Source organism: Amblyraja radiata, chromosome 14 (assembly GCF_010909765.2).
Source record: "Amblyraja radiata isolate CabotCenter1 chromosome 14, sAmbRad1.1.pri, whole genome shotgun sequence".
NCBI lineage: Eukaryota > Metazoa > Chordata > Chondrichthyes > Rajiformes > Rajidae > Amblyraja > Amblyraja radiata.
Window position 1 is genome coordinate 19,182,168 of NC_045969.1, and position 16,034 is coordinate 19,198,201.

General features: G+C 45.4%; 1 long non-coding RNA gene across 1 annotated transcript in view; it reads right to left on the reverse strand.

Annotated features, from left to right (window-relative positions):
* Positions 1-16,034, reverse strand: part of LOC116980462 — a 24,789-nt gene continuing 8,755 nt past the window's right edge. The window contains exon 2 of the long non-coding RNA XR_004413972.1: positions 1-547. This is a non-coding gene — a long non-coding RNA (uncharacterized LOC116980462). The remainder of the gene's footprint in view (positions 548-16,034) is intronic.

Sequence of the window (16,034 nt, forward strand, 5' to 3'; positions counted from 1 at the left end):
TTTTTTTGTTGTTAAAACTTTTGTTTATTTCAATATCAATAAAGGAAATGATTGACATTTTGACGACAAATTGATGTATGAAGATATTATATTTCAGATTAGTGTCTCGTGGCATTACTTACAAATATTTAAATCTCATATTTTTTGATCAATAAAACAAACACAAGCATTGTACTGCATTGAAAATTATCGGAAAACTGTGATTCCATTGTTTTAGAGGCTTCAGTTGTCGCTGACAGTGCCTTAGCTTGTCGTAGCTTGTTGCGGGAGGACGTAGGTTGACTTCGGTTGTCGTACGTTGTTGTCAGTGTTGTCGTATGTTGTCGTAGATGTCGTTGAAGGTTGTCGTAGGTGTGGTCGTAGGTGAACATCCTAGTCGCGAAGGTTATGGTCGCCAGTTGTTGGTAGCTTGCTGCAGCTTGACGTCAACTAGGTGGAAGGTTGTTGTAGCTTGTCATAGACATTGTCGTAGGGGAGGTCCAGTCTCGACCTGCTACGATTATGACAGTCACTGGCAGTCGCCTAAAATCGCCTAAGCGGGACAGGCCTATAAGTAAAGAAAATAAGGTTGAAGGAGGTATAGATTAATCTTGGATGGGGGCAAGGAAGGAAGTGTAGTTACATGTATTGCATTTCCTCATAGTTGCAGGGGAAAATGCAAGGAGAGGAGGAGGGATGGGAACAGAGAGAAGAGTAAACCAGGGATTGACTGAGAGAGTGGTCCCTGCACAAAGCAGAAAGGGGTGGGGAGGTGTGGCTGGTGAAAGGATCACAGGCATAAATGTTGAAGTATGATGTGCTGCATACAGAGGCAAAGGTAAAAACTAAATTCTACCCTTGTTTTATCTAGGTGGGGTGAGGGCAGAAGTATGGGACACAGAGGAGACAAAAAATGTCAGTAGAGGAAAATTAGTTGGGTCTACATTTTAGAAAAGAACAGAGGGATTCAAGGTCTTCCTGATGGGGGGGGGGGGGTAGAAGTGTGTAGAGATAGGACATCCATGGTAAAAGTGAGGCTGTGTAGGCCAGGGAACTGTTTTTAAAATGGTGGAGAGGATGCGGTCTTAGAGTCATACAGCACAGAAACAGGCCTTATGACCCACTCATCCAAGCAGGCCAAGATGCTGCATATAAGCTAGAATCATTTGCCTGTGCCTTGTCAAAATCCCTCGATACCTTTCCTTTTCATGTATCTATCTAAATGTCTTTTAATATATTGGTATTACACCTGCCATAACTGCCTCATCTGGCAGATTGTTCCATATACCCACCACACTCGCAGTTAAAGCTGCTTGTCATGTTCCTATTAAAACTTTCCCCTCTCACTTAAAGCTGTGTTCTCTGATCCTTCATTCCCCCACCCTGTGAAAGTCTGTGTGCATTCACCCTATCTATTCCCCTCGTTAATTTATACACCTCTATATGATCACCTCTCAGTATCCTGCACTCCAAGAAATAAAGTCCCAGAATGTTCAACCTCTTCCTATATCTCATGATCCCAAATTCTGACATCCTCATAAATCTTCTCCATAGTCTTTCCAGCTTAATGGCATCGTTCATATAGCAAGGTGATCAAAACTGAACATAATACTCTCTGCGGGCTCACCCACGTCTCATACAACTATGACATACCGTCCCAACTTCCATACTTAATTTGTTGACTGATGATAGCCAGCATGCGAAATACTTTCTTTGCCACCCTATCTACCTATGATGCCACTTTCAGGGGACCATTTACCTGTACTCCTTGATCCCTCTGCCCTACAACACTCCACAGGGCTCTACCGTTCACCGTGAAGCTCCTTGTGGTTTAACTTCCCAAAAGGCAACACCTCACGCCGATCAGAATTAAACTGCAATTGCCATTCCTTAGCACACTTATCCAACTGATCAGGATCTCTGGTCATTCTTGATAACCACCCATGTTACCATCTATTTATCATAGATTTATCATATGTGGTACCATGTCTATGATACCACCTATTTTAGTATCATCTGCAAACTTACTAAACATGCTTTGTGCATTCTCATCCAAAATATTGATGTAGATGACATACAGTATTGGGCCCAGTACTGATTTCTGAAGCATACCACTAGTCAAAGGCCACCAATTTGAAAAAGAACCTTCCGCAACCACCCTAAGTTTTCTGCCATATCTAAGTTTTCCACCAACTTCTGCCATTCCGCCTCCCTTGGCTCTGTCGAGGGACCCCGACAGTCCTTTCAGGTTAGGCAGAGGTTCTCTTGCACCTCCTCCAACTTCATCTACTGTATCCGTTGTTCAAGATGTGGACTCTTATACATTGGCGAGACCAAACACAGACTGGGCGATTGTTTCACGGAACACCTTCGCTCAGCCCGCCTGAACCTACCTGATCTCCCAGACCTTTCAGTCCTCAGTCTCCTCCATTGTGAGAGTGAGGCTAAACGCAAATTGGAGGAACAGCATCTCATATTTTGCTTGGGCAGCTTACAGCCCAGTGGTATGAATATTGATTTATCTCACTTCAGGTAGCCCCGGCATTCCCTCTTTCTCTATCCCACCTCTAGTTTAAATTCCATTTGGAATATTTTGGAGGACCAAGAAACCAAGAACCCCACCCAAGTCACATTAGCTTCTCATTTTCACACTACAACAGTTTATAATGGCCTGTTTCCTTTATCATCGTTACTTTTTTTGCATATCTTGCATTCATTGTTCTTAGCCTCTCCACATCACCGTCTATTTCTCTCGTTTCCCTTATCCCTAACCAGTCTGACGAAGGGTCACAAGTGCGCATGACAACTAATAATTTTATCTCCTCCCACTCTTCCCCCCTGAGGGCTCCGGTCGCACAGTCTGTGGACTTATCATCACGCAGCTGGCTGACTTCGGAGGCTGTGATGGTGTTGTGGCTGCGACTCGACTTCAGTGGCTTCGGCTGTGGGCCCTGTGGAGGGTATAACGTGGATGAATGAGGGACCATACCTGCACGCCAGGAAGCCCATGCTTGCCGTCCGGGGCCCTTAATGATCGTCCGATACCCGTTTAAATCTTTCAAAAGCTACATCGTGATAAATAACACTAAATAAAATGGAAGCAAATAAAGGCAAACAGAAGAACTAACCTTGGAGGAAAGAGAGAGAGAGAGCGAGAGAAAACAACACACATAAACTTTTCACAAGCTAACAAAAACATACATAAAGAAACTTTTGGTAAATTAACAAAAATAAACATACTTAAATTTTTTATATTTCATATAATATCCCGAAATGATGGGTAAAAATTACTAAATAACGAGGGTGAATGAGGGACTGTACCTGCATGCCAGGAAGCCCGTGGTCGCAGTCCTGAGCCCTTAATGACCATCCGATACTCGTTTAAATCTTTCCCATGACATCCACCAATACGCCCATAGTTCAAATGGCAATTGTACCCGCATCAGACAGTTTTAAGAAATTCTCCCGTGAATTTTATTCATAAGAACGCGGCATCAGTAATACTTGAAGGTCAAAACACAATTATTTTTACAGGGGAATGCATATCGATGTATTGGTGACACATTGCATAACATATACGATGTTAACTACTGGCAGTTAACAAGCACTAACAGTGGCAGTTAACAAATCGTTTTCGTCTCAGAGGAATCAAGTGATAAATGACTCCAATCGTTCTGCAGTACTCATTAAACCCGAGAGCTTTTTAAAAATGTAAAATTCCAAGGCGGTTTTGCTGCTACAAGTTTCACAAAACAAGGGGGTAATTGTCCCCCACCTCTCAAAACATGGGGGGGAGACAGCCCCCCCCCCCCCCCCCCGGATTTCTGCCCATTCCAGAGAAGACACCCAGCAACTGGTGATGTCCATGAATGACATACTTCAAGCAGTCATTGCATGCAAATGATATGCAACAAAATACTAAACATGACTACTTTCATTTACATTACATTGCTGCGTCCCAAACATTACGGTGCCCTGAAATGGGGGGAACTATGTATAAACACAGCTGTAATTTCTACATGGTGAAACCAAAATGTATAAAATTGGCGTTTATTAAAATCTGACAATGTGCACTTTAACCAACTGTGATTATTTTGCTAATACAAATCTCAAATTGTGAAGTACAGGGGTAAATAAATAAATGATGGGTCTTTGTCCCAAACATTATGGCGGGCACTGTAGACCACATGAAGCCAGAGATTAGTTTAATTTGTCATGAGGGTCGGCACCTACATTGTGGGCTGAACGGCCTGTTCCTATGTTGTACAGTTCTGTGTTCCATATTCTTGCGATTTGGGGGCAGATCAGGTACTAAGCTCGACTGAGGTGATGAGACAGCAAGATTTGGGTGGGCTGTCACGACACAGTGCGCCCGCTGTTGCTTCCTACAATATCTGTACTCATTGTCAAATCCCGAGCCCTCGCATCCAACTGCCGAACAGTGGCCCCGGCCATTCTAACACAAGCAGCCTCTCCACACCGAGCCGTGGAGGATTCGTCGATGAGGGGGGAACACGGCAGCGTGCAGGTGCTCAGGCCAAAGCAGCTCCTCTTGCTGAAGTGAGTGGGGGGCTTCGAGTGTTCGGACTGGCAGACCAGGAGCACCGCAACAGATGGGTGCTCTGGGGGTGGAATACCGGTGTACTTCCCAATTACGCTGTTGTAATTTCTATGAAATTCCGCGCCAGCCACTAAGGCGCTGTATTTCCCCCCAAGCACATGCTCTGCACACAAACCGGGAAATCAAATCTCGCACCTTTGTGAAGAAGGGCCCCGACCCGAAACGTCTTCTGTGCCCATTTCCCCCCACTTCCCTGGGTTTCTCCATCATTTTGATTTTGTATAAAACCTTTCTGGTCTTCAGCACGTGCGGTGTCCGCTTACTTTGCCACTCTGCTTTATATCCATAAAATGTGAATGCCTCTTATAGACAGCTGGATCGATAAGTAACATGCTTTATTAAATTGATTACAAAGCTATTGGACTGGATAGAGTGAATGTGAAGAGGATGATTCCACTAGTGGGAGAGTCGAGGACCAACCAGAGGGCACAGCCTCAGAATAAAAGGACGTACCTTGGACTTGATGGGCCGAATGGCCTAATTCTGCACCTACAACGTGGCTGGATGTAAAATGCCACGGTTTCTTGGTGGAGAAAACGTAGAACATTTAAAGCGCTTTCTCACGGGGCGACCTGACGCAAGATGTAATCAGAGTGAAGTGGTCGTGGTCTAGCACAATATCACACGATATAACGGGGGGTAGATAAAGAGTTCCCACGGTACTCGGCATTTCTGTTATTTGTGCGAGTGACTTGTCCGTCTCCCGAGCTTTCCCGTTAAATCTTGAATGAACATTGTGAGAACTGTGTTCAAGAAGGAACTGCAGATGCTGGAAGATCGAAGGTACACAAAATTGCTGGAGAAACTCAGCGGGTGCAGCAGCATCTATGGAGCGAAGGAAATAGGCGACGTTTCGGGCCGAAACCCTTCTTCAGACTGATGGGGGGTGGGGGGGAGATGGAAGGAAAAAGGGGAGGAGGAGGAGCCCAATGGCGGGCGGATGGGAGGGTGGGAGGAGACAGCTAGAGGGTTAAGGAAGGGGACGAGACAGCAAGGGCTAGCAAAATTGGGAGAATTCAATGTTAATGCCATCCGGACGCAAGGTCCCCAGGCGGAATATGAGGTGCTGTTCCTCCAATTTCCGCTGTTGCTCACTCTGGCAACGGAGGAGACCCAGGACAGTCTCTCTGTTAATGCCATCCGGAGGCAAGGTCCCCAGGCGGAATATGAGGTGCTGTTCCTCCAATTTCTGCTGTTGCTCACTCTGGCAATGGAGGAGACCCAGGACAGTCTCTCTGTCCTGGGTCTCCTCCATTGCCAGAGTGAGCAACAGCGGAAATTGGAGGAACAGCACCTCATATTCCGCCTGGGGACCTTGCGTCCGGATGGCATTAACATTGAATTCTCCCAATTTTGCTAGCCCTTGCTGTCTCCTCCCCTTCCTTAACCCTCTAGCTGTCTCCTCCCACCCTCCCATCCGCCCGCCCTTGGGCTCCTCCTCTTCCCCTTTTTCCTTCCTTCTCCCCCCCCACCCCCCATCAGTCTGAAAAAGGGTTTTGTCCCGAAACGTCGCCTATTTCCTTCGCTCCATAGATACTGCTGCACCCGCTGAGTTTCTCCAGCAATTTTGTGTACCATTGTGAGAATTGTGAAGTGTTGTTAAATCATCACGTGGCACAAATGATGTCACTTTTTTTTTCACACACTATAAATATCCTCCCTAGGTTGAATTGGCTCATTTGGAGACATGCCTGTACTAATGCCGTGACTTTACTGCAGGAAGATGCCACATTACTTAGGAGAGAGGAGGAGAGAGACAGAGAGAGAGGCACAGAGGCAGTGTGATGTACTTCGGGGTGACTGGCCGAAGAGAAAGAGCGCACATGACCTTGGTCTCTGTGTGTGTGGGAGCGAAGAGAGACTAAGCAGAATATTGTGTGTGGGGGGAGAAAGGGAGAGGTGGGGGAGGGGGAGAAAAAGAGAGGTGGGGGAGGGGGAGAAAGAGAGGGGTGGGGGGGGGGAGAGAGAGAAATGAGGGGAGACGTATATACACACACAAAGCAGAGTTTTACTGTGTATGTGGGAGACACAGATGGACTGAGCACAGTACCTCGGTCTTACTGTGTGTGGGAGAGGGGGAGAAAGAGACGTACACTCACAGAGGCAGAGTCTCTCAGCCTGTGTGAGAGGGAGGGAGGGAGAGAGACAGAGGCACACACAAGGTGGATGTGAAATCTCACCTGCCTGTTTCAGTGACAGACACCCGCCGCCAGTAAATGAAGACACCCCCATCTGTCTCCCCCTCCTCTCCCTCGACTCCCCCACCTTTCCCTCCCAACTCCAGTCCCGTCCCGACCCCCTGGGAAACTGAAGGGAGTAACAATCAACTGATGCCTGCCCGCTGAGTTAAAGAGTTCCCACGGTAGACTGACGATAAAGACGATGTTAGTTGCGCACAAGTTTAAATTTCCAACGTGTGTTTCAGAGAAAGAGTCAGCGCAGAATCTTTGATAATCAAAAACTGTCTGAATCAGCATGTTAGACACAAAATGCTTGAGTAACTCAGCGGACCAAGCAGCATCTCTGGAGAAAAGGAATAGATTCCATTTTTGGTCGGGACACTTCTTCGGGATGATTGTAGGGGGGAACTGGAAGCAAGAAAAGACCGGAACAAATCAGGGCCAACAACAGATGACCTCAGCAGGGTATTTTGAAGAGGGGTCCCGACCCGAAATGTCGCCTAACCCTTTCCTCCAGAGATGCTGCCTGACCCACTGAGTCACTCCAGCACTTTATGTCTATATTTGGTTCCCTGATAGGCCAATTGTTGGCTAGGGATAGTGTGATCCCAAGAGGGAACCATCGTTGCAAACCTTGCACTGGTTAACCGACATTTACTGCATGGGGGAGGGGGAGCAGGAGGGGATGGGCGGGGGAGAGAGAGAGAGTGTAAGTTACCTAAAATTAAATAATTCAATGTTCATAGTGAACACAGACACAAAATGTTGGAGTAACTCAATGGGTCAGGCAACATATCTGGAGAAAATGAACAGGTGGCGTTTGTGTCTATCTTCGGTAAAAACCAGCATCCGCAGTTCCTTCCTGCACAATGGATCTCAGTGTCAAGTCTCTGACTCCCGTTGGCAGGCCATTTGGCCCACAGCCCGCCCAGCGATGACTAACCCATGTCACGGGGATGGTATGAAGGCGGAGTTAGACAGAGCTTGATTAATGTTACGGTTGGGGAATGGGCCATAATATGGCCAGGGAAACGCTGTTATTCGTGACGCCCCCTCCGCCCTTTCCCAGCTGTTCTCAATCGCACCCCTGGCCACACAAAAATTTATACTTTAAGAAGGAATACACGGAACATTTAAACTCAGAACGCTTCTAACAGAGTGAGCCATGTGAGCACTTTGATCATTCTCCCTGTATTTGCATTTGACAAAATAGTCGGAAAAAAATGTATAAAAGTGTTCATACCTTTTGCTATGCCTAATTGGCCCTTACCTCTGCGAAAATAGTGTGATATTCGTAGGTGAAAGGTCACCAACAATAATTGATTCTATTATTAATTGACTAATAATTGACTATTAGCGGAAAGATGCAATTCTGATCTAATATTATCAGTGCCTCTGTCTTTGGAAGCAACACCAGCAATTTATTAAATCTGACTACATGCGGCACAGTGGTAGAGTTGCTGCCTCACAACCCCAGAGACCGGGGTTCGATCCTGACCATGGGTGCACCGGTTTCCTCTCACACTCCAGAGATTACAGGTTTGTAAGTTAATCGGCTTCGGTAACATTGTAAAATTGTCCCTGGAGTGTATAAGAATAGGTGGTCGGCGCGGACTCGGTGGGCCGAAGGGCCTGTTTAGGCGCTATATCTCTAAAATCTGAGGTTAGGTAATGTCTAAAGGAACTGCAGATGCTGGTTAATACGCACAAAAGGACACAAAATGTTGGTGTAACTCAGCAGGTAAGTCAGATCTGGGAAGAAAAACATAAAAAGCTGGAGTAAGTCAGCGGGTCAGGCAGCATCTCTGGAGAAAAAGAATAGGTGGCGATTCGAATCGGAACCCTTCTTCAGACATCCTAATCGGAATTGAGTCTGAAGATGTGTCTCATCCCGAAACATCACCTATTTTTCTCCAGAGATGCTGCTTGACTCGCTGAGTTACTCCAGCTTTTTGTGTCTGTCTTCGGTTTAAACCAGCATGTGCAGTTCACTCTTTTTACACGGGTCTCTGGAGAACATTGATTGGTCGCGTTCCGGACCCTGCTTCGGAAAGGCATCGATCGCTAGTCGGCGAGGACTCCGAGCTGTCAAAGAAGTACATGTGAAAAATGTTCTCATGGACCATAAAAATGCGGGACCTTTCAGTAAAGTCCCTTTTAAAGATTATAGTTATTTTCTTGAATCTCATTAACATAACTCATGAATAAGTTGATGTCCATATGCGGATGCAAATCTTTATTTTTTAAATTCAATCCCACAGAAGACAATTTTTACTCACCTTCTGTCCCCTCTGTCCAGCTTCCGGGTTCACCGTTCGCAGGAGTTCCCACGGTAAACGCAAGAGTTAATACGGATATCGCACTGGCCACTACGTGCATATTATGTTGCAATGTTCAACCACAAGTGTACAAGTCACTCTTGGAGAAATTCAAGCTTGCTTGAATTTTCTCCCGAGTCACCAAGTTACACGATTACCTGCCGTTAGCGCCACGGTGGTCCACGAATGCCGTACGGTTATCGCACGAGGTTCCCACGATGTTCAACTCTTGTTAACTCTTGCGTCAAGTCGCCCCGTGAGAAAGCGCTATAACTTTGACAATGTGAAAAGGTGAGGGCTGTAGAACTGTAGTTGCTGGTTAATACACAAAGGACCAGATTTCTTCACTCCTCCTCCTCCCCCTCCTCCCCCCCCTCCTCCTCCCCCCCCCCCCCCCCCCCCCCCCCCATCAGTCTGAAGTAGGGTCTCAACTCGAAACGATGTGTTATATCTTGACTTCCAGAAGGCTTTCGACAAGGTCCCACATAAGAGATTAGTATACAAACTTAAAGCACACGGTATTGGGGGTTCAGTATTGATGTGGATAGAGAACTGGCTGGCAGACAGGAAGCAAAGAGTAGGAGTAAACGGGTCCTTTTCACAATGGCAGGCAGTGACTAGTGGGGTACCGCAAGGCTCAGTGCTAGGACCCCAGCTATTTACGATATATATTAATGATTTGGACGAGGGAATTGAATGCAACATCTCCAAGTTTGCGGATGACACGAAGCTGGGGGGCAGAGTTAGCTGTGTGGAGGATGCTAGGAGGCTGCAAGGTGACTTGGATAGGCTGGGTGAGTGGGCAAATGCATGGCAGATGCAGTATAATGTGGACAAATGTGAGGTTATCCACTTTGGTGGCAAAAACAGGAAAGTAGACTATTATCTGAATGGTGGCCGATTAGGAAAGGGGGAGATGCAACGAGACCTGGGTGTTATGGTACACCCGTCATTAAAAGTAGGCGTGCAGGTGCAGCAGGCAGTGAAGAAGGCGAATGGTATGTTAGCATTCATAGCAAAAGGATTTGAGTATAGGAGCAGGAAGGTTCTACTGCAGTTGTACAGGGTCTTGGTGAGACCACACCTGGAGTATTGCGTACAGTTTTGGTCTCCTAATCTGAGGAAAGACATTCTTGCCATAGAGGCAGTACAGAGAAGGTTCACCAGACTGATTCCTGGGATGTCAGGACTTTCACATGAAGAAAGACTGGATAGACTCAGTTTGTACTCGCTAGAATTTAGAAGACTGCGGGGGGATCTTATAGAAACTTACACAATTCTTAAGGGGTTGGACAGGCTGGATGCAGGAAGATTGTTCCCGATGTTGGGGAAGTCCAGAACAAGGGGTCACAGTTTAAGGATAAGGGGGAAATCTTTTAGGACCGAGATGAGGAAAACATTTTTCACACAGAGAGTGGTGAATCTCTGGAATTCTCTGCCACAGAAGGTAGTTGAGGCCAGTTCGTTGGCTATATTTAAGAGGGAGTTAGATGTGGCCCTTGTGGCTAAAGGGATCAGGGGGTATGGAGAGAAGGCAGGTACAGGATACTGAGTTGGATGATCAGCCATGATCATATTGAATGGCGGTGCAGGCTCGAAGGGCCGAATGGCCTACTCCTGCACCTATTTTCTATGTTTCTATGTCATCTGTCCATGTTCTCCAGAAATGCTGCCTGACCTGCTGGAGTTACTCCAGCACTTTGTGTCCTTCTGAGGGTGGTATCGCTCATTTCCACCCCCGCCCCACTATAACCATATAACAATTTCAGCACGGAAACAGGCATGTCGACCCTTCTAGTCCGTGCCGAACACGTATTCTCCCCTAGTCCCATATACCTGCGCTCAGACCATAACTATCATGCATGGATAGATCAGTGACCTCAGTCACTTATTCGATGACCATAATGTCAGCAATAAGAATGGAAGGGTTCGCGGGGCATTTTAAGTGTTCATAAATAAACAATTACTCGCATTGTGTTGCAGCTGACTTGGACAAACTGTAGCCGAGTGAAATGAGGGGCGTTATTAAGAACAGATTCCTTTCCGTCGCTGGCAACTGTCAGAAAAATACTACAATGACACCACTGTCGAACGACTGGGAATTTCCAAGACGTCAGACCTCGCGGCTCGGAAACGCAGTGGAGGTTTTTTTTTTCTCTCTCTAAATAGTTGTCTGACCTAACGTGCGAATTCCTCGTCAATCTTTGCCGGGGACTCCGAGGACACGCACAAGGTAGAACAAACATTCATTGTTCGCGTCAATCAGTGCTAGGGCCGAACTCTGTCGTGGACAGCATCGAAGAGACAATGACTGGAAATTGCAGGTAACTCGAGGCAGTCGGAGTCCGCGTTCTCTGCCTTTTGCACGAGGATTAAGCAGGGTTTTTTTTGTATCATGATCGTCGCTTAGACAATTCAGGAAACAGCCGCGGAATGAAAGACTGGTTGATTATTTATTTCAGTGTATGATTATTATTCACTTTGAGCAGATGACCCACCAGCGGGTTGGATCCAATGGTTACTGTCTGCTTAATTTTGATGGTTTAACAATAAACTACTAGTCCTGATAGTTATGTGTATACACATTCGATCTGTCAGTTATATTCTCATGTAATTACTGGTTTACAAGTTGTTCCTACCCAATATTAAGTGTTTAAAATGTTCTGCGGATATAGAGCCCCTTGGCCAAGCTTCCGCGGGCTATGGTCAATCAGCGGTCAGAATGGTGTAATCGCAGCGAAAATAAAATCCCATGTAAATACTGGACATTCGAAATAAAGAACAAAGTGGTAAAACGCTTATAGAGATGAGTAGCATCGCCGGGACTGCTTGCGCTGCTGGGCACTTCTAGCATCCCCAGCCACTGTAGAAACCGTGCCGTCCGCGTGTGGGGGAAAATGTGAATAATTTGCCAGTAGGTCAACAGATAGCGATGTTATAGCGGAAATTTAAGAGTCGGGAGATTCCCTGTTTCCCCGTCATGGACAATATCGGGTTCAGGAACTCCGAAACGAAAATATAGATGGAAGCTAAAGATTGGGTCCTTACACATAACATGACTGCTATGCATGGGTTTCAGTAGGAAACATAACTGAACATGACTTAAAAAGGTCAGCTCTGAAGGATGTGTGAATCTGTTGAGAAATGTAATCTCTGTAAGTGGCAAACTCTTTGATCACAATTTGAGATTTGTAATAGAAATCTCTTCTCTGGTGATGCTCTGCCAGGCCTGTATTGCAGCCATCTTTAGCTTATGCTTATTTTGGGGTCTAGTCCCCTTCAGTTTTCTCTTCAGCATATAAAGGCATGCTCAATTGGGTTCAGATCTTCACTCAAGAATTGACAATTTTTTAGCTTTGAAAATCTCCTTTGTTGCTTTAGCAGCATGTTTGGGATCATTGTCTTGCTGTGGAATGAACGGACGGCCAATGCGTTTTGAGGCATTTGTTTGAACTTGAGCAGATAGGATGTGTCTATACACTTCAGAATTCATTATGCTACTACCATCAGCAGTTTTATCATCAATGAAGATTTGTGAGCCAGTACCTTCAGCATCCATACATGCCCAGGCCATAACACCCCCACCACCGTGTTTCACAGATGAGGTGGTATGCTTTGGATCTTGGGCAGTTCCTTCTCTCCTCCATACTTTGCTCTTGCCATCAATCAGATATAAATTAATCTTCGTCTCATCTGTCCACAAGACCTTTTACCAGAACTGTGGTTGCTCTTTTAAGTACTTCTTGGCAAACTGTAACCTGGCCATCCTATTTTTGCAGCTAACCAGTGGTTTGTTTTCGCAGTGTAGCCTCTGGATTTCTGTTCATGAAGTTGTCATTGACAAATCCACACCTGACTCCTGAAGAGTGTTTCTGATCTGATGGACAGGTGTTTGGGGATTTTTCCTTATATTATAGAGATAATTCTTCTGTCCTCAGCTGTGGAGGTCTTCCTTGGCCTGCCCAGTCCATTTGTGATTAGTAAGCTCACCAGTGCTCTCTTTCTTCTTAATGATGTTCCAAACAGTTGATTTTGGTAAGCCTAAGGTTTGGCTGATGTCTCGAACAGTTTTATTCTTGTTTCTCAGTCTCATAATGTTTTCTTTGATTTTTATTGGCACAACTTTGGTCGTCATGTTGATAAACACCAATAAAAGTTTCCAAAGATGATGGAAAGACTGGAGGAAAGACTAGGTGCTGAGAGCTCTCTTATACCTGCATTAAGCCGACATTTAAACACACCTGAGCAATTACAAAAACCTGTGAAGCCATGTGTCCCAAACATTATGCTGCCCTGAAATGGGGGGACTATGTATAAACACAGCTGTAATTTCTACATGGTGAAGCCAAAATATATAAAAATGGCCTTTATTAAAATCTGACAATGTGCACCTTAACCACATGTGATTTTTTCTATTACAAATCTAAAATTGTGAAGTACTGAGGCAAATAAATAAATGAGTGTTTGCCCCAAACATTATGGAGAGCACTGTAACTAAAAAAACCCAGCAGTTTTAGATTTGCACAGAAATATTAACTTAAAAGATGTCTGTTTTTGACATCTTACAGTGAGGGTTACTACTAGGGGTGTTTTGGGCCTCTAAAGAAGTAGAACATGAATGTAGATGGGTTTGTTGATAAGTTTACAGACAACATCAACATTTATGGAGTTGCAGATAGTGAGGAAGGTAGTCAAATGATACAGATTTAGAACAGTTACAGATATGATTGGAGAACTAGTAGAAATCGCAGTTGGAGGTTAATCCGAGCAAGTGTGATATGTTACACTTTGGGAGGTCTACTGCAAGGGGGAAGTATACAATTAATGGCAAGATCCTCAACAGCATTGATGTGCAGAGCAATCTTGGGGTTTCAAGTCCATAGCTCCCTGAAAGTGGCAATACAAGTAGATAGTAGTAGAGAAAGCATATGGAATACCGCAAGCCCTAGTCTACTCAACAGCCGAGTTTTGCTCAACAGCTTGGGCTAATAGCTGCCACACCAAACGAGATGACACTGTCCTTAATTCTGCAATGCGGGTCATCACAGGGACGCTTAAGTGAACACCTTTGCAGTGGCTCCCTGTCCTCTCTCATATCGCCCCTCCCAGCTTACGCAGAAGGGAGAGGATGTTGAAAGATTGGTGCACCATCGAGGCTAACCCTGACCTTCCATCCATGCTGACTTGAACAATCTGCCCAACATGTGCCTGAAGTCCCGCAAACCCTTCTTGTCTTCCGTTAAATCCCTGGAAGACATTGACTGCAAGACTGAGTAGCGCAGAGCCAGGAAAGATGCCAACACCAACAACGGAGAGGTCATCACAGTGAAACCACCGGGTTTTGACCTCCATCGCAAGCAATGGCTAATCCTGAACAGAATCCGCACCTTCCATGCAAGAACAGCCCATCACTGCATAAGTGAGGGATGACAGACAGCCCTGCTTGCGACTGAGGACATCCAGATCAGACCATCCCACACATCATGAATGATTGGCCACTGAGGCTTTTCCCTGGGGGCATCAAAGCCATCCACCAAGTAACTGATGCTGTCCTGGCCTGGATGTCTACCCTTGATCTATAATTTTAGGCTGTGCACACCATATGCAAGAAGAAAATTGAATTCTTGCCTTAATTGATCAAGGCATTGAGTAAGAGAGTCAGGAAGATGGTGTAGCTTTATAGGACTGTGGTTAGGTCTTTTTTGGAGTATTGGGTGCAGTTTTGGTTGCCCCATTATAGAAATGATGTGGAGGAATTGGAGAGGGTGCAGTAAAGATTACTAGAATAATACAAGAAGTAAAAGGTATTACCTACAAGGAGAGGTTAGACATGTTTGCCTTGTTTTCTCTGGAACGTAGAAGCTTGAGGAGAAACCAAATAGAAATATATAAGATTGTGAGGCATAAATAGGGTAGACCTAGGGTTCTGAGAGGTGGCTTTAGAGATTGTGGAGGCATTGATAGTGATATTTCAGGAATCACTAGTCAGGTGTGGTCCCAGATGATTGGAAAATTGCTAATATTATCCCGCTGCACAAAAAGGGAGCAAGGCAGAATAGTGGGAACTATAGGCAGGTTAGTTTGACTTTGGTGGTTGGTAAGATTTTAGAGTCCATTATAAAGGATGAGGTTACAGAGTACTTGGAAGTTCACGATAAAATAGGCCAAAGTCAGCATGGCTTTGTGAAAGGGAGGTCTTGCTTGACATATTTGCTGGAATTCTTTGAAGAAATAAATAACAGAACAAAGGACAGTCAGTAGATGTTGTTTACTTAGATATTCAGAAAGCCTTTGCAAAGGTGCCACACGTAAGGGTGCTGAGGAAGATAACAGCACACGGTATCAAAGGGACTCGGCAGAAGGACTTGGACAGGTTGGAAGAGTGGGCAGAGAAGTGGCAGATGCAGTATAGTGCAGCAAAGTGTGGAGTCATGCATTTTGGTAGTAGGAATAAAAGCATGGACTATTTTCTAAATGGGGTGAAAATCCAGAAAAGGGACTTGGGAGTGCTGGTGCAGGATTCCCAAAAAGTTAATCTGCAAGTCGAATCGGTAGTAAAGAAAGCAAACTCAATGCCAGCATTTATTTCAAGAGGGCTTATATACAAAAACAGGGATGTAACGTTGAGGCTCCATAAGGCACTGGTAAGGCCACATTTGGAATATTGTGAGTAATTCTGGGCACCATATCTGAGGAAGGATGTGCTGGCTCTGGAAAGGATCCAGAGGAGGTTTACAAGAATGATCCCAGGAATGAGTAGGTTAAAGTATGATGAGCATTTGTCGGCACTGGGTCTGTACTCGCTGGAGTTTAGAAGAATGAGGGGAGACCTCATTGAAACATACAGAGTAGTGAAAGGTTTAGATAAAGTAGATGCGGAGAGGATGTTTTCATTAGTGGGAGAGTCTAAGACTAGAGGTCATCGCTTCAGAATTA